Source organism: Lactuca sativa, chromosome 4 (genome assembly GCF_002870075.4).
Source record: "Lactuca sativa cultivar Salinas chromosome 4, Lsat_Salinas_v11, whole genome shotgun sequence".
NCBI lineage: Eukaryota > Viridiplantae > Streptophyta > Magnoliopsida > Asterales > Asteraceae > Lactuca > Lactuca sativa.
In genome coordinates this window covers 88,859,506-88,876,259 of record NC_056626.2, presented here as the reverse complement: position 1 = coordinate 88,876,259, position 16,754 = coordinate 88,859,506, and positions in this window count along the sequence as shown.

Below are 16,754 nucleotides of genomic sequence, written 5' to 3'. Positions count from 1 at the left end.
TGGTTAAGACTATTTATTATAAATAATCTTTTGCCGAAATGTCGTTTTCGACACTTACTGCCTCTAAATTGACTAGCCCGGATCTACGGGCGTTACAATTATCTCCCCCTTAGGATGATTGCGTCCTGGAATCATCAACGAAACAGGATTGTATAATGACTCCATACGTTATCTCTTCATCCTAGGTAATAACTGTAACTTCTATGTTGCTTCGAACGAGTATCTAACTCTTGGACTCCTTGACTGCAGGCGGTGCTCGGTCTTGCACCTGCTCGTTAGACTTTCAATCATGACCTTCGTGTCACAACCTCATTCTTTATCAGAGACTCCTTATTCTTCTTAACAAACTTAGGATAATTTAATTTGATTACTACAATTTACCGATGTGTCATATTCTAATGACCTATCATCGTATGTAGCAATGCTTAGACTCAGGTCTCTTAGAGTCAAATTCCGAAATGGAATATGCCTTCCTTCATGGTCTAATGTGATATAATCACATTTTAACATGTAGCATTTCTAGCTACCAACTTCTTTTAATAGCGAGCACGATACTTCTATTGATCACTTTGATTTCAATCGTTTGGTTTAAGTCGGACGTTACATCAAACTTGGTTCTCCGAACCACGTAACATACTTATCATAGTCGAACTCAATTCGATATGACCACTAGGGTCGGAATAACAATCATCCTCTTAGTCATTACCGAAACGATGGTAACGACATGCTTGAATAAAACGAAATCATTTACTAGCTTCTTGGTAACCTTGGGACTTTCCATGATCCAAGCGTGAGTCCTGTGCTTCCGGTAGTCTGCATTTACTACTTTTCACACCTACTCATACTCGTCCCAAGTATTGTCTCGCATTTTTCCAATTCACCATACAAGAAAATCACATAACAGTTTAACACATCAGAGAACAAAACGAAGGCTTTATTATTTCTTGAAACGATTACATAGGTGTTCAAGTTCACCCTAGACTATGCCTTTAATAGGCTACATCATACGATATTATGGCTACTGCATAACTTGATCTTCGTATATGAAGTCCTCATCCTTGATCCCTCGCATGGTTTTCTGCTTCGTCGAGGATCATGTGGAATGTCATTGGCCTTGGTGGTGTGTTTAGCCTTGCTGCCTCGTTTTTCTTTGGGCAGTCCCTAGAGATATGCCCTTCTTTGTTACATTCATAGCACACCTTCTTGTTGGACGTACACTTGCTAGCGTAATGCCCTATCTTTCCATATTTGTAGCAAGTCACCTCCTCGCCACATTTCCCGAAGTGATTCTTTTTACACTTCTCGCACCACTTGGATTCACCTCCTCCTCCTCTTTCTTCCGTTTTTGAGAATTTCCATTCTTTGTTGGATTTTGAAGATCCTTCATGCTTCCTTTTTTTTCCTGCCTTGTCTTTTTCTAGACCCCTTTCTCTTATCTGGGTCTCTACATTCTTAGCTGCTATAACAACTATTTTCAAGGTAGTTTCCATTTTGGCCATTGGACCGAAGTCTGTGGGCAGTCCGTTAGCAAACCTATCGATCTTTGAGAGTTCAGTAGGAACCAAGTAGGGAAATAGCTTCATCCTCTCGGTGAATGCGGTGGCATACTCATCAACACTCATCTTCCCTTTCTTTAGGTTCTGAAACTCGTTGTTTAGGTCTATCAGATCTATCTCTGAGCAGTACTGCATTTTCAACTGTTCCAAGAACTCTTCCCATGACATCCTTAGGGCTTCTCCTCGTGGCATCGTATCTGCCAATAGCTTCCACCAACTCAAGACTCCAGTTTTCAGTTGTCTTACTGCGAAGACAGTCTTCTGTTTCTCGCTACAGCTGTAGCTCTCAAACACCATCTCCATCTCGGAGATCCAATCCATAATCTCAACCGGCTTTGGGCTTCCTGAGAGACTTGGTGGTTTCGCACCTAAGAAATTCTTGTACATTCACCCATCCTTGTCGTTTCTCCTTTCTGGGCCATCCCTCCGTTCACCTTGAGTCCCCACTTGACCCATTTGGTGGCTGTAGTTCCCTTCCTCCGATTGCTCGGGAATCAGTTTAGGTTGCTCAATGGGCATAGTAGGTTCATCCCTATTCAACATCTGCCTCATTTCTTCCCTTTGTTCAGCTAACATATCCCGAATCATGGCTTGAACTCCATCCATGGTGACTGGCTCAGGTGCAACTTCTTCTACAACAGGTATTTGTTGAACCACTGGGGGTTGGTTCCTATTCTCATTTGCATTCACGTTTCCGCTACGGGTCCTTTCCATCTTGATCTATACACTGAACAAGGTGAATCTAGACCTTTATTTAGGATTGATGTTTAAATCATCCTTATAACTCCGAAACGTTTATATGCTAGTTCTAATATCGTATTCGTACGTTTATAATCCTAAACACATAAGGTTTCCAGATCCGGTCGGCAACAGACCATAGATCCGATCAAACTATAGCTTACCAAATCATTTAGCACATAAAGCAATTTAGGCATCATTCCTAAAAAAGCTAGTGCTCACACCTCACAATCATCACTTAGCATTCTAAGTTTAAGTCTAGAAATAAATCCATATTCCTAGTTCGCTTAAACTAATGCTCTGATACCAGCTGTGACATCCCCATTTTCACGGCCAAAAAAGACCGATTTTGTTTATGCTTTATAAAAATCAGAGTACTTCTTTTAAATGTTGCGAAAATTGTTCCCGGAAAAACATGATAAATACGTTATTAAAGCATTTTCAAAGAAACGTATTTTATTCATTTTAAAACGTTTGGGATGTCATCGTTAACACAAAAACATAAGCATAAACAGAACTTACATTTATTTACACTAGTGATCTACATCTCTTTAAATCTCTCAGTGTAATGTGACTTCATATCAACACCTATGATATAAATAAACTGAGTGGGTCAGGTTGGGAAACCTGGTGAGTACATAGGGTTTTCAACCCACAATAATATAATTATTATGTTTAAACAATCAAGCAATTAAACCCCATTACCCATCCCCATTATATTCTCTATTCTTAAGGATCTACCCTAAGAATCAGCTTATTCCTCATTCATTCGTTCCTAAGGATCATCCAAAGGAATCGGCACGAAGTCCATCGTTTCCATGGTTTACACAACGGGCACTAAGTCTGCATAGTCTGGGTTTAGGCACTAAGTCTGCATAGTGTCAGGGTTTAGGCATCAAGTCTGCATGATCACCAAGGTTTAGGCACCAAGTCTGCAGGATCACCAAGGTTTAGGCACCAAGTCTGCATGGTCACCAAGGTTTAGAGTACACCGGGTGAACACATCGTTCAAAACACCTACAGGTTGCAAGCCTGCTAGTGTTCCACCGGAGTGTCTAGAATAGTCCGTGGTTGTCATCCATACTATGCTGAACGACGGGGACATCGTTTGGGAAAAAGGCTTCTCACATCATACACCTCTCACCCATACCTCATGTTCTATATCACCTCTCAACTCATCGTCCAACTCAAATTTCATCTATTATATCTACCCATGTTTTCCCCCAACATTTTCGTAGATATAAAATACATATATAGTTTAAATAATTTAAAACATGTATAAAATCTTTCACCGAGCATAGACAGCAAGTAAACAGACAATATGCACACATAGCACGTAGTAAATACTTCATATCTATGTGTAAGTTGAAGGGGACCATGCACTCACCTGAAAGGTGGTGACGCAGTACTCGGACAGTGGTTCGATACTCTCAAAACAATTTTCCTTCGATAAAACCTAATACCAGTACCACTAGGGTTTAGTCTAACGATAACCGCAAAAAATTAATAGTCTAGGTATTATTATTATTATTATATAAGTGTTAAATAACACTCAATATAACTCATAATAATAGACCAAATACTCATTATAAGTTCCTAATAGCATTACTATATTAAAACATAAGTTATACTAAAGATTGGGTAGGCATAGCTCGCTTACAGCGGGTTTTCTCGAAAACCGGGCTTCGCTGGAGCAGCATTCCCGAGCCGAAAGGCTCTTTTCTTGGGGCTCCGGGAGCCTCGGGGCTTCCTTCGGGTGCTAGGGGGTTTACCTAGGCTTTAGGGGGGGTTTGGGAGGCTAGAGAGAGAAAGTGAGTTTGGTAGTTGTGAAGAAGAGGCTAGACCCGACACCTCTATTTATAGTGAAAACATCTGATGGAATTGCCGAGTAGGGGGGCCTACTCGCCGAGTTGGTGCATGTGGTTTCCTTCTGGTGGTGCCACATGTCCAATTCTGGTGGTGCCACGTCACCCCTTATCGCGTATCAACCTTCAAACTTAGAAAAATCATAACTCTCGCATACGAGCTCCGTTTTTGACGTTCTTTTTTTCAACGCGTAGGTAAAATCAAGATCTACAACTTTCATTTTGACTCCGTTGGCTAATTCTCGACCGATCTCAAATTTAATAGTAGGAGGCGTTTAGACTGTTAAATGACCACGAAGAATTCGTAACTCCTTCATACGGACTCTGTTTTCGTCTATATTTTTACCGTTGAGTTACTATTAATGAGATCTTCAACTCTCATTTAGGTTGCGAAAGCTAAAACCGCTCGAACTAAAATTCGAGTTTCGGGCTGTACACTGCTAATCCAAAACTTAGAAAAATCATAACTTCTTCATATGAAGTCAGATTTGGGCGTTCTTTTTATCGATGTTCTTAGTTTAACGTATTCTACGAATTTCGTTTATATTGCTAAGGCTAAAATTCGCTCTATCGTTAATTCACTATTTACGCTTCCCGGTGCCGTGTCGGTTTTGCCGTAAAACATCGACGGGCCATAACTTCTTCGTTATAACTTGGATTTCGGCGTTCTTTATATGTACGGAAATCTTGAGACATATTCTAAAACTTGGTTAAGACTATTTATTATAAATAATCTTTTGCCGAAATGTCGTTTTCGACACTTATTGCCTCTAAATAGACTAGCCTGGATCTACGGGCGTTACAGTCGTGATATCAAAGGTACACTCATATAAAGGTTGTAAGATCTCGGGTAAAGATTATCTTCTTTAGACATCAGGAGAGATATCGAATTTTGTGTGGTTTCCCATGAATTACAATTGAATACTTATAGAGAAGTGTCGACAGACCTTTTTTCATAGGTATCAAAGGTAGGATACGTTTTCAAACATGTTTTCAACTTAACATAAAACCAAAAAATGTAAAAGAGTCCTTGATTGATCAGTGTAATCAACTTTAAGTAATCATGGATAAGATTTTAAAGTAACAAGAGTTAAGAAAAGAATGTTCAGGCTAAAATCTCATTTCATGAAAAAAATAAAACCTGGATCTTATTGGGTAGAAATGACTTGGTATTAATCAATTTAATTAGGACCTCGCATAAGAATGAAAATGAGATTTTAAACATTATGCAAATGGTACATCGAAACATAAATACTTTTTCCTTAATTCCCTGTTAATATCTAGAAAAATAGATTGTTCACCGTCAATTCCTTAAAATTTATTGTTTGTGGGTTTCACTTTCATCATGGTGATAATGATTTCAAGATCATAAACACAAAGTTTTGGCATGCCGCAGTTCTAGTTGGTTTTGACTATAAATCTACTGGGTAATGTGTCTAAGTGTGTGTATAGTGTAAGAAAATTGAGATTAGAAGATAGATAGTGAGTCTCTCACAAACTCATGGTGATAAAAAAAAATGATTGTGGAGACAATTTCCGAATAACCATAATTCCAAGTTCGGTTAAACTCGGAATATCAGGGGTTAAACAAAAATCATGGGTAATAATTCCGTAAATTCAATAGTTTCGGACTAGAATAAAAGATTTCACACACAAAAAAATAGTTTTAAGATTTTTCATTTTTGAAATAAAAGACAAAAATAACAAAAATCTTTTTGGTATTTTAGATTTTTGAACAAAACTGAAAAATAAAGAAAATCTTTTTGATGTTTTTGAAATTTTCAACAAAATACAGAAATAAAGAAAATCTTTTTAATATGTTGAAATTTTGAAAGAAAAGTAAAAAACAAATAAAATATTTTTGGTCTTTTTGATTTTTTTTTAAAAATTCAGAATAAAACGAGAATTTTACCAAAACTTCAATAGTAAGCTTACACCTTTGAATGGTTCATCACAAATGTCAAATGTGAAGCTCTACGAAGTGTTGAATATGAGTAGTAACTACTTAACAATATAGTGGTAATGTCGAAGTTAAATGAATATCAAAATCTACATTAAGAAACAACAACATCAATATCAAAGCCATAAATATTAGCTTGATTTTGGTACATAACATGCATCCATCATTCTCAACCCATTTAAAATTCATAAGAATGATTTTCATCAAGTGGTTAGGTTCAAATATCAGCAAGTTGGTCTGTGCTATTGACAAAATGAACTTCAATATTGTCATTTTCGACATGATCTTTGATGAAATTGTATTGAAGAGCAATATGTTTTGTCTTGGAATGTTGATCTAGGTTATGACATAGTCGAATTGCACTATGAGAGCCACAAAATAAAGGAATTTTCTTCATGTTGATCACATAGTCACACAGTTGACTTTGTATCCATATCACTTGCAAAGTGCATGCAACAACGACATACTCCACCTTTGCAATTGAAATCGACACACTTGTTTGCTTCTTCAACCGCTACCTTACAAGTTTCCCATCAATAAATTGACAATCACCAGTCGTAATTTTGTTTATTAAGTTGACAACCACCCAAATCATCATCGGAATAGGCTTAAATGAGAAAGTGTGCATTTGTAGGATACCAAATTCCAAGTGTAGGAGCTTGATGTAGATATCGAAAGATATTCTTTACAGTAGTGAGATGTGGTTCCCTTGGGTTTTCATGATACCTAGCATAATTACATATAAAAAACATGATATCAGGTCAACTTGCATTCAAATATTACAAAGAACCTATCTTGATTCGATATGTCTTCATATCAACAACAGGTTTATCTAAAGATGGACTTAATCGAGTTCCACATGCCATAGCTGCTTTCACATCTAAGTAGTTGGTCGTGCCAAATATCTTAAGCAAATTCTTCATGTAATATTGTTTATTGATAAAGCTGTCTTCTTTACTTTGACGAATGTTCAACCCCAAGAAATAATTAATTTTTCCCATCATAATAATCTCAAACTGACTGTGCATCAAATCCTTAAATTCCTTCGGCAAAGTAGGGCTAGTAGAACCAAAAAATAATATGATCTACATAAATTTGAACAATCATTAGATGATCCCCTACTTTCTTTTGAAATAGTGTGGGATCAACTGATCCTTTCTTAAATTTAGATATTTTCAAAAAATTAGTTAATGTTGCATACTAAGCCACCGGTTCCTATTATAAACCAGCTTTATCGAGAATATAAAAATGATTAGGAAACTTACCATTCACAAACCCACATAGTTGTTCAACACACACAGTCTCTTCGAGTACACCATTGAGAAAAAGCACATTTAACATCTATTTGGTAAACATCAAAGTTCTTGTGAGCTGTATAGGCAAGAAAAATTCGGAAAGCTTCGAGTCTTGCGATAGGATCAAAGCTTTCATCATAATCAATACCTTCTTGTTGACAAATAACCTTTAACAACAAGCCTTGACTTGTTATGAAAAACATTCCCTTCTTTATCAACTTTATTTTTAAGAACCCGCTTAATTCCAACAACAAAAATATCTTCTGGTTTAGGAGTCAACCCCCAAACTTTATATCTATCAAACTCAACCAGTTCAGCTTGCATAGCAATAACCCAATCAGGATGTTCCAATGCAACCTTAAATATCTTAGGTTTGATCTTGGAAATAAAATCATGAAACATACAAAAGTTTGGTTAACTTTTAAAACCTCATTTCTAGCTCTTACTTGTGCTCTTGTTAAAACACCAGAGTTAGGTTTACCAAGAATGTATTGTTTAGGGTGATCATGCATCCATTTCACTAATGGAGGATAAGATGGATCCAAGTAGAGGTCAGAATCCTCAAAGATTTATTCTACATTATAAAACCCCTCTACAACAAAAAAAGAATCATTAATAGCATCATTTATGTATGCATTACCTTGAGTATCAGGTTTAACTTTGACAATGGTTTGTTGTTCATCTTTGACATGTGTTTGATTGATACTTTCAACATGTTTTCGACATTGCTCCCCCTGAACACATGGATCTACTATATGTTGTTCCCCCTCAACAAGAGCATTCGATAGTAAACCCCCATGCACCCAACTTGAGCAGTTGGTAACAGTTACACCCCTTCAACTAGTACTTTTGTCGAAGATTGCTCCCCCTCGACTTGAGAATTAGGTGTCGAAGTTACACATTAATTAGACCATCCACATGTGACTATGGAGTTATCAGAATTTTCAATGCCTTAGAAACTTGATTACCTTCGGTATTCACCTCAGCATTGATTGCTCTATCAAGAATACCAAAAATTAAATCAAAATCAACATCAAAAGTAAGCATCTGTTACAAATTATCTTGATTATTAGAAAAGATTGAATTTTGAGGAAAAAAAATTCTCCATTCTCTTGAAAAAATAATCATCAAACGTTAGATTAAACGTTTCTTCGATCCTCCTTGTTCTTTTGTTCATCACCCTATATGATACACAATTTTGCGAATATCCAAGGAATATTCCTTCATCAACTTTAGATTGAAATTTGGAAAGATGATCTTTTAACTTCAATATGAAACATCTACAATGAAAATCATGGAAAAAAAATAACATTTGGTTTCCTTCTGTTTATGATTTCATAAGGTGTGATATCAAATATGTGATGTATAAAAGAATGATTTTTAGTGAAACAAGCTGTAGAAATAGCCTCAACTCAATAATATTAAGGTAAATTCGCATATGTAATCATAGTTTTGGCTGCTTAACAGAAGGATCAATTTCTCCTTTCAACAATTCCGTTATGTTGCGGTTTATATGGAGATGAAAGATTATGAGTAATGCCATGTTGGACAAAGAATGAATCAAGAAAATGATTATTGAAATTTGTTCCCTTGTCGCTTCTAATTCTGCAAACTTTTTTCTTCAAGCTTACTTCGATGCTTTTGATAACGTCTATTATCACTTAAGTCGTTTCGGAATTTTTTCGAAGAAAGTACACCCAAGTAGAACATGAAAAATCATCGACTATCATCAATATATACTTCTTTCCACTAGTGGACTCAATTGACGAAGGTCCACATAAATCAATATGTAGAAGTTCCAATGGTTCAACCATCTTCAATTTGTTGACAATTGGATGTCCTTTTCAATGTTGTTTTCCTTGCACACAAGATGAACATAAAAAATCATTATCAAATTTAAGTATAGGTAATCCATGATCAAGATCATTTAAAACATCTTTATTAATATTTTTGAAATTCAAGTGTGAAAGCCTTCGATGCCAAAGCCAAATAAGATCTGAAGAAGCCATCAACAGTAAACAAAGGGATGGTATACCAATAATGGGCTTAATGTCCAATGTGAACATATCTCCTTTTTGTTTAGACTTCAATAACACTTCACGTGTTAGTTTGTTAAAGATCACACTTCCTTCTTTATCGAGAAACACTTGATTTCCTGTCCCTACAACCAATTGAGACACACTTATTAGGTTGTGTTTCAATCCTTCAACATAGACTACATGATTAACAGTAAAATTACCATTTGTGATTTTTCCATAGCCATTGATTATGCACTTATTGTTGTTTCCAAACATCACTACACCAACATTCACAAGTTTCCTAAAATCTCTCAAACACTCCTTCATTTCACTCATGTGACGCGAGCATTCACTATCACTATGATCTGGATTTTTCATCCTATGCTTGGATGCACCACTTTGGAGACAAGGTGTGCCACTTATAAGCAAGGTGTACCACCTTGCGATGCAAGTGTGTCATTTATGATGGAGGTGAGACAACTAGAAGGAAGTCGCTCCAATCTTAAGGAAGATGCACCAACTTGAAGGAATGTGTGCCATTTATGAAGAAGGTGTGCTAACTTGGAGGTAGGTGTAACGTACCCATTTTCCACCAAACATTTTCATTTTTTTTATTCAAATATATCAGACTATAATTATATTCAGGTAGAAACATGTTGCTAATACACGTGTGTACAATCAAACCTTGCCCTTCTCACGAATCAATGAAGCACCTAAAAAACATTTATAAACAAATGGGTAAGCACGAAGCTCAGTGAGTTCCCAAAATACCATATACCACAATACATATATCAGGTCCCGCCCAATAAGCATATAAATGAGCCCCACCCAATGAGCATATAAATGGTCCCCGCCTAAACTACATAATAGGCCCCGCCCAATATACATCATAGGCCCCAGCCGACATACATAACCATATTACACATATAGAAACTTCCCTTTAGGCTCTAATAATACAGGCACATAGAGGCGATATCTTATATTCTGCTAACTTCAAGTACATTAACATTGAGCAGCGAGGAACTATACTATTGGTTCTACTCTACTAGCTCTTATAACCTAACACACATGGATATGTATTGTAATACACAATATAGTGACGTAGCTCACCTGGACAGTTATTCAGAAGATTGACAGTTATATGGGAGATTCCATTGGTGATCCAACTGGCGGGTAACGCGCCTAACTCGTATTAACCTATAATACTATAACTTATTAATCTCTATGACAACTTGGTAATGAAAACTGGATCTTTTTCTAACCCCAATGAATACCAGAAGTTCTATCAAATAAGGATCAATCACGCAGTACAGTTGGGAGGCTGGATCATTTCAGCATATAGTCTTTCTAAAATCCAACAACCAAGCCAACATGACCATTCTAGACACCCCTCCCGTAAGTAGATCAATCAGTATTATAACTGCAATTATTGATAAGTCTTATTTATATATTCATAACAACGACTATATATATATATATATATATATATATATATATATATATAAGTTACACTTAAAGCGTAGTACGTGCAGCTCAACTTACAGAAGGATTTTTGCAGGTAGGACTTCAATACCGAGCACTTCTATTTATCAGGTGCTTAGATGCCCCAGAGTCTTACTACAGTGGAATTAATCAGACTCTCGAAAAACCTCCAAAGTTTGGAATTGAGAGAGAGATGTATGGAGTGAGTATGAGAAGTGAAAGGAGGTTGGAAGTTATTTATAGACAAAATTATGGGAAGGCCTTCTGCGTGCTAGAGTAACGTCGATCCATTCGCTCCCTGCCACTTTTCAAACCCCTATGGTCCATGTTGCACCTTATAGAAGCGCACGTTGCATGCTCTACGCATCGCGCATAGCGCAAATTTGGTAAATTGTGTAACTTCCTCATACAAGTTCCATATTTGACATTCTTTATATCCACGCACAGCAATCGATGAGATCTACAACTTTTATTTAGACTGCATTGGCAAATTCCTACATTATTTTAAATTTATTAATTTTAGAAGGATTAGACTGCTAAACTCCATTTAAAAATCATATCACTCTCGTACAACATCCGTTTTCGACTATCTTTATATCGACGTATAGATATTGACGAGATCTTCATCTCTCGTTTAGATTGTTTTGACTAACTAGTTTATATTTCGATTTTTGTGTTGCATAATGTTGTACTGAAAATTCTTAAAATCATAACTTCCTCATACAGAGTTAGATTTACATGTCTATATATGCATGCTCTCGTTTTTATGATTATTATGAATTTCATCATGTCTATGTATCCTAGATAGGCCTCTATCAAAAACGCCTATTTACGTAATAGGTCATTTATATTATATGAGGAAAATAGGGTGTTACAGTAGGTGCCCCATCTTGGAGGAAGATGAGCCACCCTTAGAAAAGGTGTGTCATTCATTGCACAAGATGCACCATCTTGGTGCAAGATGTGCGACTTGTGTTCCTTGATGTTCCATGGTATCCCTAGTGTGCCACTTATGTTGTGATGTTCACTATGATGCTCAAGATTGTCCCATGATGCTCAAAAATTGAAGATGCTCAAGGATTATTGCATGATGTGCCATAGTGATCTTGATGTGCCTCTTTTGCATCAAGATGTGCCACTATGGATCTTGGTGTGGCACTCTTGCATCATGATGTGCCCAAATAGATCATGATGTGTCACCAGGATAAATGTTCCAGAAGCTATTGCATGGTGGATTATGATTGGTTGACACCATTAATTGGCCTATAGAATACTGGGCTTGGCCTATTAGGGTTTTAGGTCTGATCCATTCAATATAAGTAAGGATGCCTAATAAGTCATTTATGGTGTCTTTTTAATCCTTAGTGAGTAGGTCGAATCTCTGCTAGTTGTACTTGTAATCTCTATTTGAGAACATTGTGGATATAATATTCCCCTCCCGCCCGTCGACGTAGGTCACCTTGACCGAACCACGTAAATATTGTGTCTTTGTGTGCTTTCCGTTTCCTGTGTTATCTGATTGGTTTTACATGTAATAATGTGGAAAATACCTTAAACTCTTATGGGTATATGCAAACTAATTTGATTTATGTCCTAACTCTATTGAAGCAACGAACTATTGAAAAAAAAAACTTTTAAACCCTAATTGAAATCCAAATTCACAAAAGGAATAACATACCTCTGATTTGTTATTGTAAACAAACCCTTTAGATCCAATTACATCAATCCAACAGTCTCTTGAAAACTAGCTTCAATTGTGTAATGGTTCACACCCACAACATATGAACCCTAGAAGATTTAGGAGAGAATGGAGAGGAGGCAAATTTTCGGCTTTGGTATGTCTGATTGGATTGGCCGAAAATTCCAAGTCCAAGACCCTATTTATAGTTGATTAGGAAACACCTAGAAACCCAAATTTGAACATAAAATAATATTATTTCAAAGAAGGTAATTATCTAGTTCTTTAACTATCTTCATGAAGGATTCTAGAAGACTCCAAGAGGAGCCTCCAAACCGTCAATCACATGAAGATTCTAGAACTTGTCATCTGCTCAACTTTTGAATAATTACATCTATAGCCCTTCAACTTTTAGTTAATTCTAATTAACCCAACTCAAATTAATTCTGATTAATTCTAAATTGGTTATAATTATTTCTAATTAATATATTAGTCATATAATATATTAATAAAATATTTATCTCTCACATATAATCAATCTAAGCAATTTCTTGGTTATGAGGGCAACCCAAAAGGACTTTAGTTTTATTGATCAACATTATACCAATTTAGTTAGAACCTTAGACACCTTAATCCAACAATCTCCCACTTGGATAAGTCGTTAACTATAAATGGTCGTACAACTCTGAATAACAAATAAAGAGTGTTTTCAAGACACTACAAGAACATGTTAGTCCTAAGAGAAGTGGTCAACTTTTCCTTCGTTCTTCTCAATATCGTTTGAACATGAGACATGGATTAGAATCAATCTTTTGTCCAAGATTTTGTCTCCCGATAATCTTGTTTTACGATGACGTCATTAGACCACCAAATGAACACATCAATTTAGTCCTGGCTGGGCCCAACACTATAATGTTAACACCAAAACACCAAGGGGCCAAAAGATATAACTTTTCCTATTACGGAAAAAGGAGCAAATAAACTTCAGCTATATAATCATACAATTTCACTCATCGAGCCATAAATGGAATTAAACTTTATAGCACCCAGTTACGAGATGTGTTGGAGTAAACCAATGTACAACCAATTCGTAAATATAACTTACATATATCTATTTTAAGAATAGAGGATATTATCATCTTAAAATTACTCTTGATTAAATCCATGAAGTAATATTTAAGCGCGGGTTTAACCAATACTCAAAATCGTTATTTCTAAGTACTCATGAATTCTTCAGTAATCCCAATGCAATGTCCAATCTCTATGAACAATCTATAAAGAATTCATGACAGTCTTAAATCAATACTTACTCCCAAAGTACGACCGACTGTGGTGCTTCGAATAAATTAATATCCAAGAAGTAAAACATGCAAAGTGAAATGAAATAATAAATTAATTAAAAATAGCATCATAACATTGAATATAAAGAAATCTCCATTTAATTAATAAATATTCAATTAAAATTTTAATTGTTATATAGTTTCAAAATAACATCAACACTAACATCTAAAATTTGAAATTGTCTCTAAGTCCAATGCTCCTAGCATGCTCAAAGTGTTTGATCTTGATCAGACCCTTCGTGAGAGGATCAACAAGATTCTCTTCTGATGATACACGATTCACCATGAGTGCACCCTCTTCAAATTTATGTCTACTATAGTATTATTTCCTCTTGATGTGCCTAGATCTACCATGATCTTTAGGTTCTTTTGTCAAAGCCACCGCACCATCGTTATCGCAGAAAATCTCCATTGGTTCTTGGATTGATGGAACAACTCCAAGATCTCCAATAGATGTCTTTAACCATATAACATCCTTTGTTGCCTCACATGCTACGATGTACTTTGATTCACAAGTAGAGTCGGACATCGTTTGTTTCTTGGAACTTTTCCAAGTTACTGCTCCATAATTTAGCAAGAAAACCCAGCCAGATTAAGAATAACTATTACCTGGATCTGTTTGAAAATTGGTGTCACTATATCCACTCACCTTAAGTTCATCTTTTCCGCAAAAATACTAATATAATATCTTTTTTTTTCGCAAATACTTATGAATGTTCTTCACTGCCTTCCAATAAGCTAAACCAGAATTTCCCTGAAATCTGCTAACCATGCTCTAATCATAAGTCACATCAGGTCAAGTACATGTCATAGCATACATGATCGATCCTATAGCCAAAGCATACAGAATTTGAATCATAATATCTACTCCTTATCACTATTGAGACATTGAGTATTACTCAACTTAATAGTATGATGCATGGGTAAGTATCCACTCTTGGAATTTTCCATATTGAATCTTTTCAATATTTTATCCAAGTATGTACTCTGACTTAATCCTAGTAACCATTACTGCTTGTTCCGATATATTCTTATACCAAGAATATATATAGCTTCTCCTAGATCCTTCATAGCGTAAGATTTCCTATGCCAAGACTTGACTTCCTATAAGATTTGGATTACTGTTTCCTATTAGGAGTATATCATCCACATAAAAAACTAGAAACTTTACAATTCTCCCACTAGCTTTGACATACTCACAAGATTCATCTTCACTTATAGAAAATCTAAAATCTTTGACCTTTTAATGGAAGAAAATATTATAGCTATGAGATGCTTGTTTCAGTCCATAGATGGACTTCTCAAGCTTACACACCTTTTTAAGGAATTTTGCATGTACAAAACCCTCTGGCTGAGCCACGTAAACATCCTCAGCCAATTTCCCAATAAGGAAAGCAGTTTTGACATCCATTTTCCGTACTTCATAGTCATAGTGAGCAGTTATGGCAAGCATTACCCTAGTTGACTTAATCTTGGAAATGGGTGAAAAGGTCTCATCTTAGTCAATCCATTGGGTTTGACTAAAGCCTTTTGCAACCAGCCTAGCTTTGTAAGTCTGTATAGTACCATCCATTCCAGTCTTATTCTTGAAGTTCCATTTATAGCTCACTGTCTTTCGAGCAGGTGCTTGATAAACCAACGTCCACACTTGGTTATCATACATGGATTGGATCTTGCTATCCATTTTCTATTTCCACTTAACAACCTTAGGGCTTGCCATCTCTTCCTTGTAGGTAGCAGGCTCATCCAAATTTACCAGTGTTGCAACACTGATAAATGTATATCCTTCTATAGTTATATGGAAACCATAGAATGTGAGTGGCATCCTAACACTACTGGACCGACGAAGGGGAAATGGGTTGTCAATGGGCTCAATAGTTTCATTCTCAGGTTGAGATCCAGTATCTTCAAAAGTTGCTTCATCGGATAACTCTCAAATCTCTTCAAGATCAATCGTCCTTCCACTGCCCTCTTTGGAAATGAGCTCTCTATCGTGAAAGACTCATCTTCGAGCTGCAAACACCATGTTGTCACTGGGTCTATAAAACAAGTATCCAAAGTATTTTGTGGATAGCCGATGAAAAAAACTTCTAGGCTCTAGGTACAAGTTTGTTTGAGGTTTCTCGCCTAACGAGAACCTCATAACCCCAGACCTTGATATGCGCGAGTGAAGGAGGTTTCCCTGTCCACATTTCATAAGATGTCTTGGCAACATTCTTAGTTGGAACATGATTGAGGATGTGGGTGGTTGTTTCTAAGGCATACCCCAATAATGGGAGGTGTTAATTGTGAAACAATTCCACATTCCTTCAGATATTCGTTAAACTCGATACTAAGATACTCACCACCTCTATCAGATCGCAACAATCCCTATCCTATTGCCCAATTGGTTCTCTAATTCGTTCTTAAACCCGTTGAACCTTCCAAAGTTTAGAGTAAATTACACGAATGGTCCCTATGGTTCGGGGTAATTTGCGCGCTTGGTCCTAACTTATTTTTTTAACCCGAAAGGTCCCTATTGTTTGTTTTTGTTACGTGCCTGGTCCCTAATATTTGTTTTTGTTAAACGTTTGGTCCATGTCTTACCTAAAAAGACTATTATTTAAATAGAAAAAAATGGCGAGGTAGGTAAGATAACATGAGGGGGTGAGATTGGGGGTGTGTTTATTTAAATAAATCAAAAAATCAAGGGCAAAATAGTATTTTTATGTAAGACAGGGACCAAGCGCGTAACAAAAACAAAAAATAGGGACCTTCCGAGTTAAAAAAATAAATTAGGGACCAAACACGCAAATTACCCTAAACCATAGGGACTATTTGTG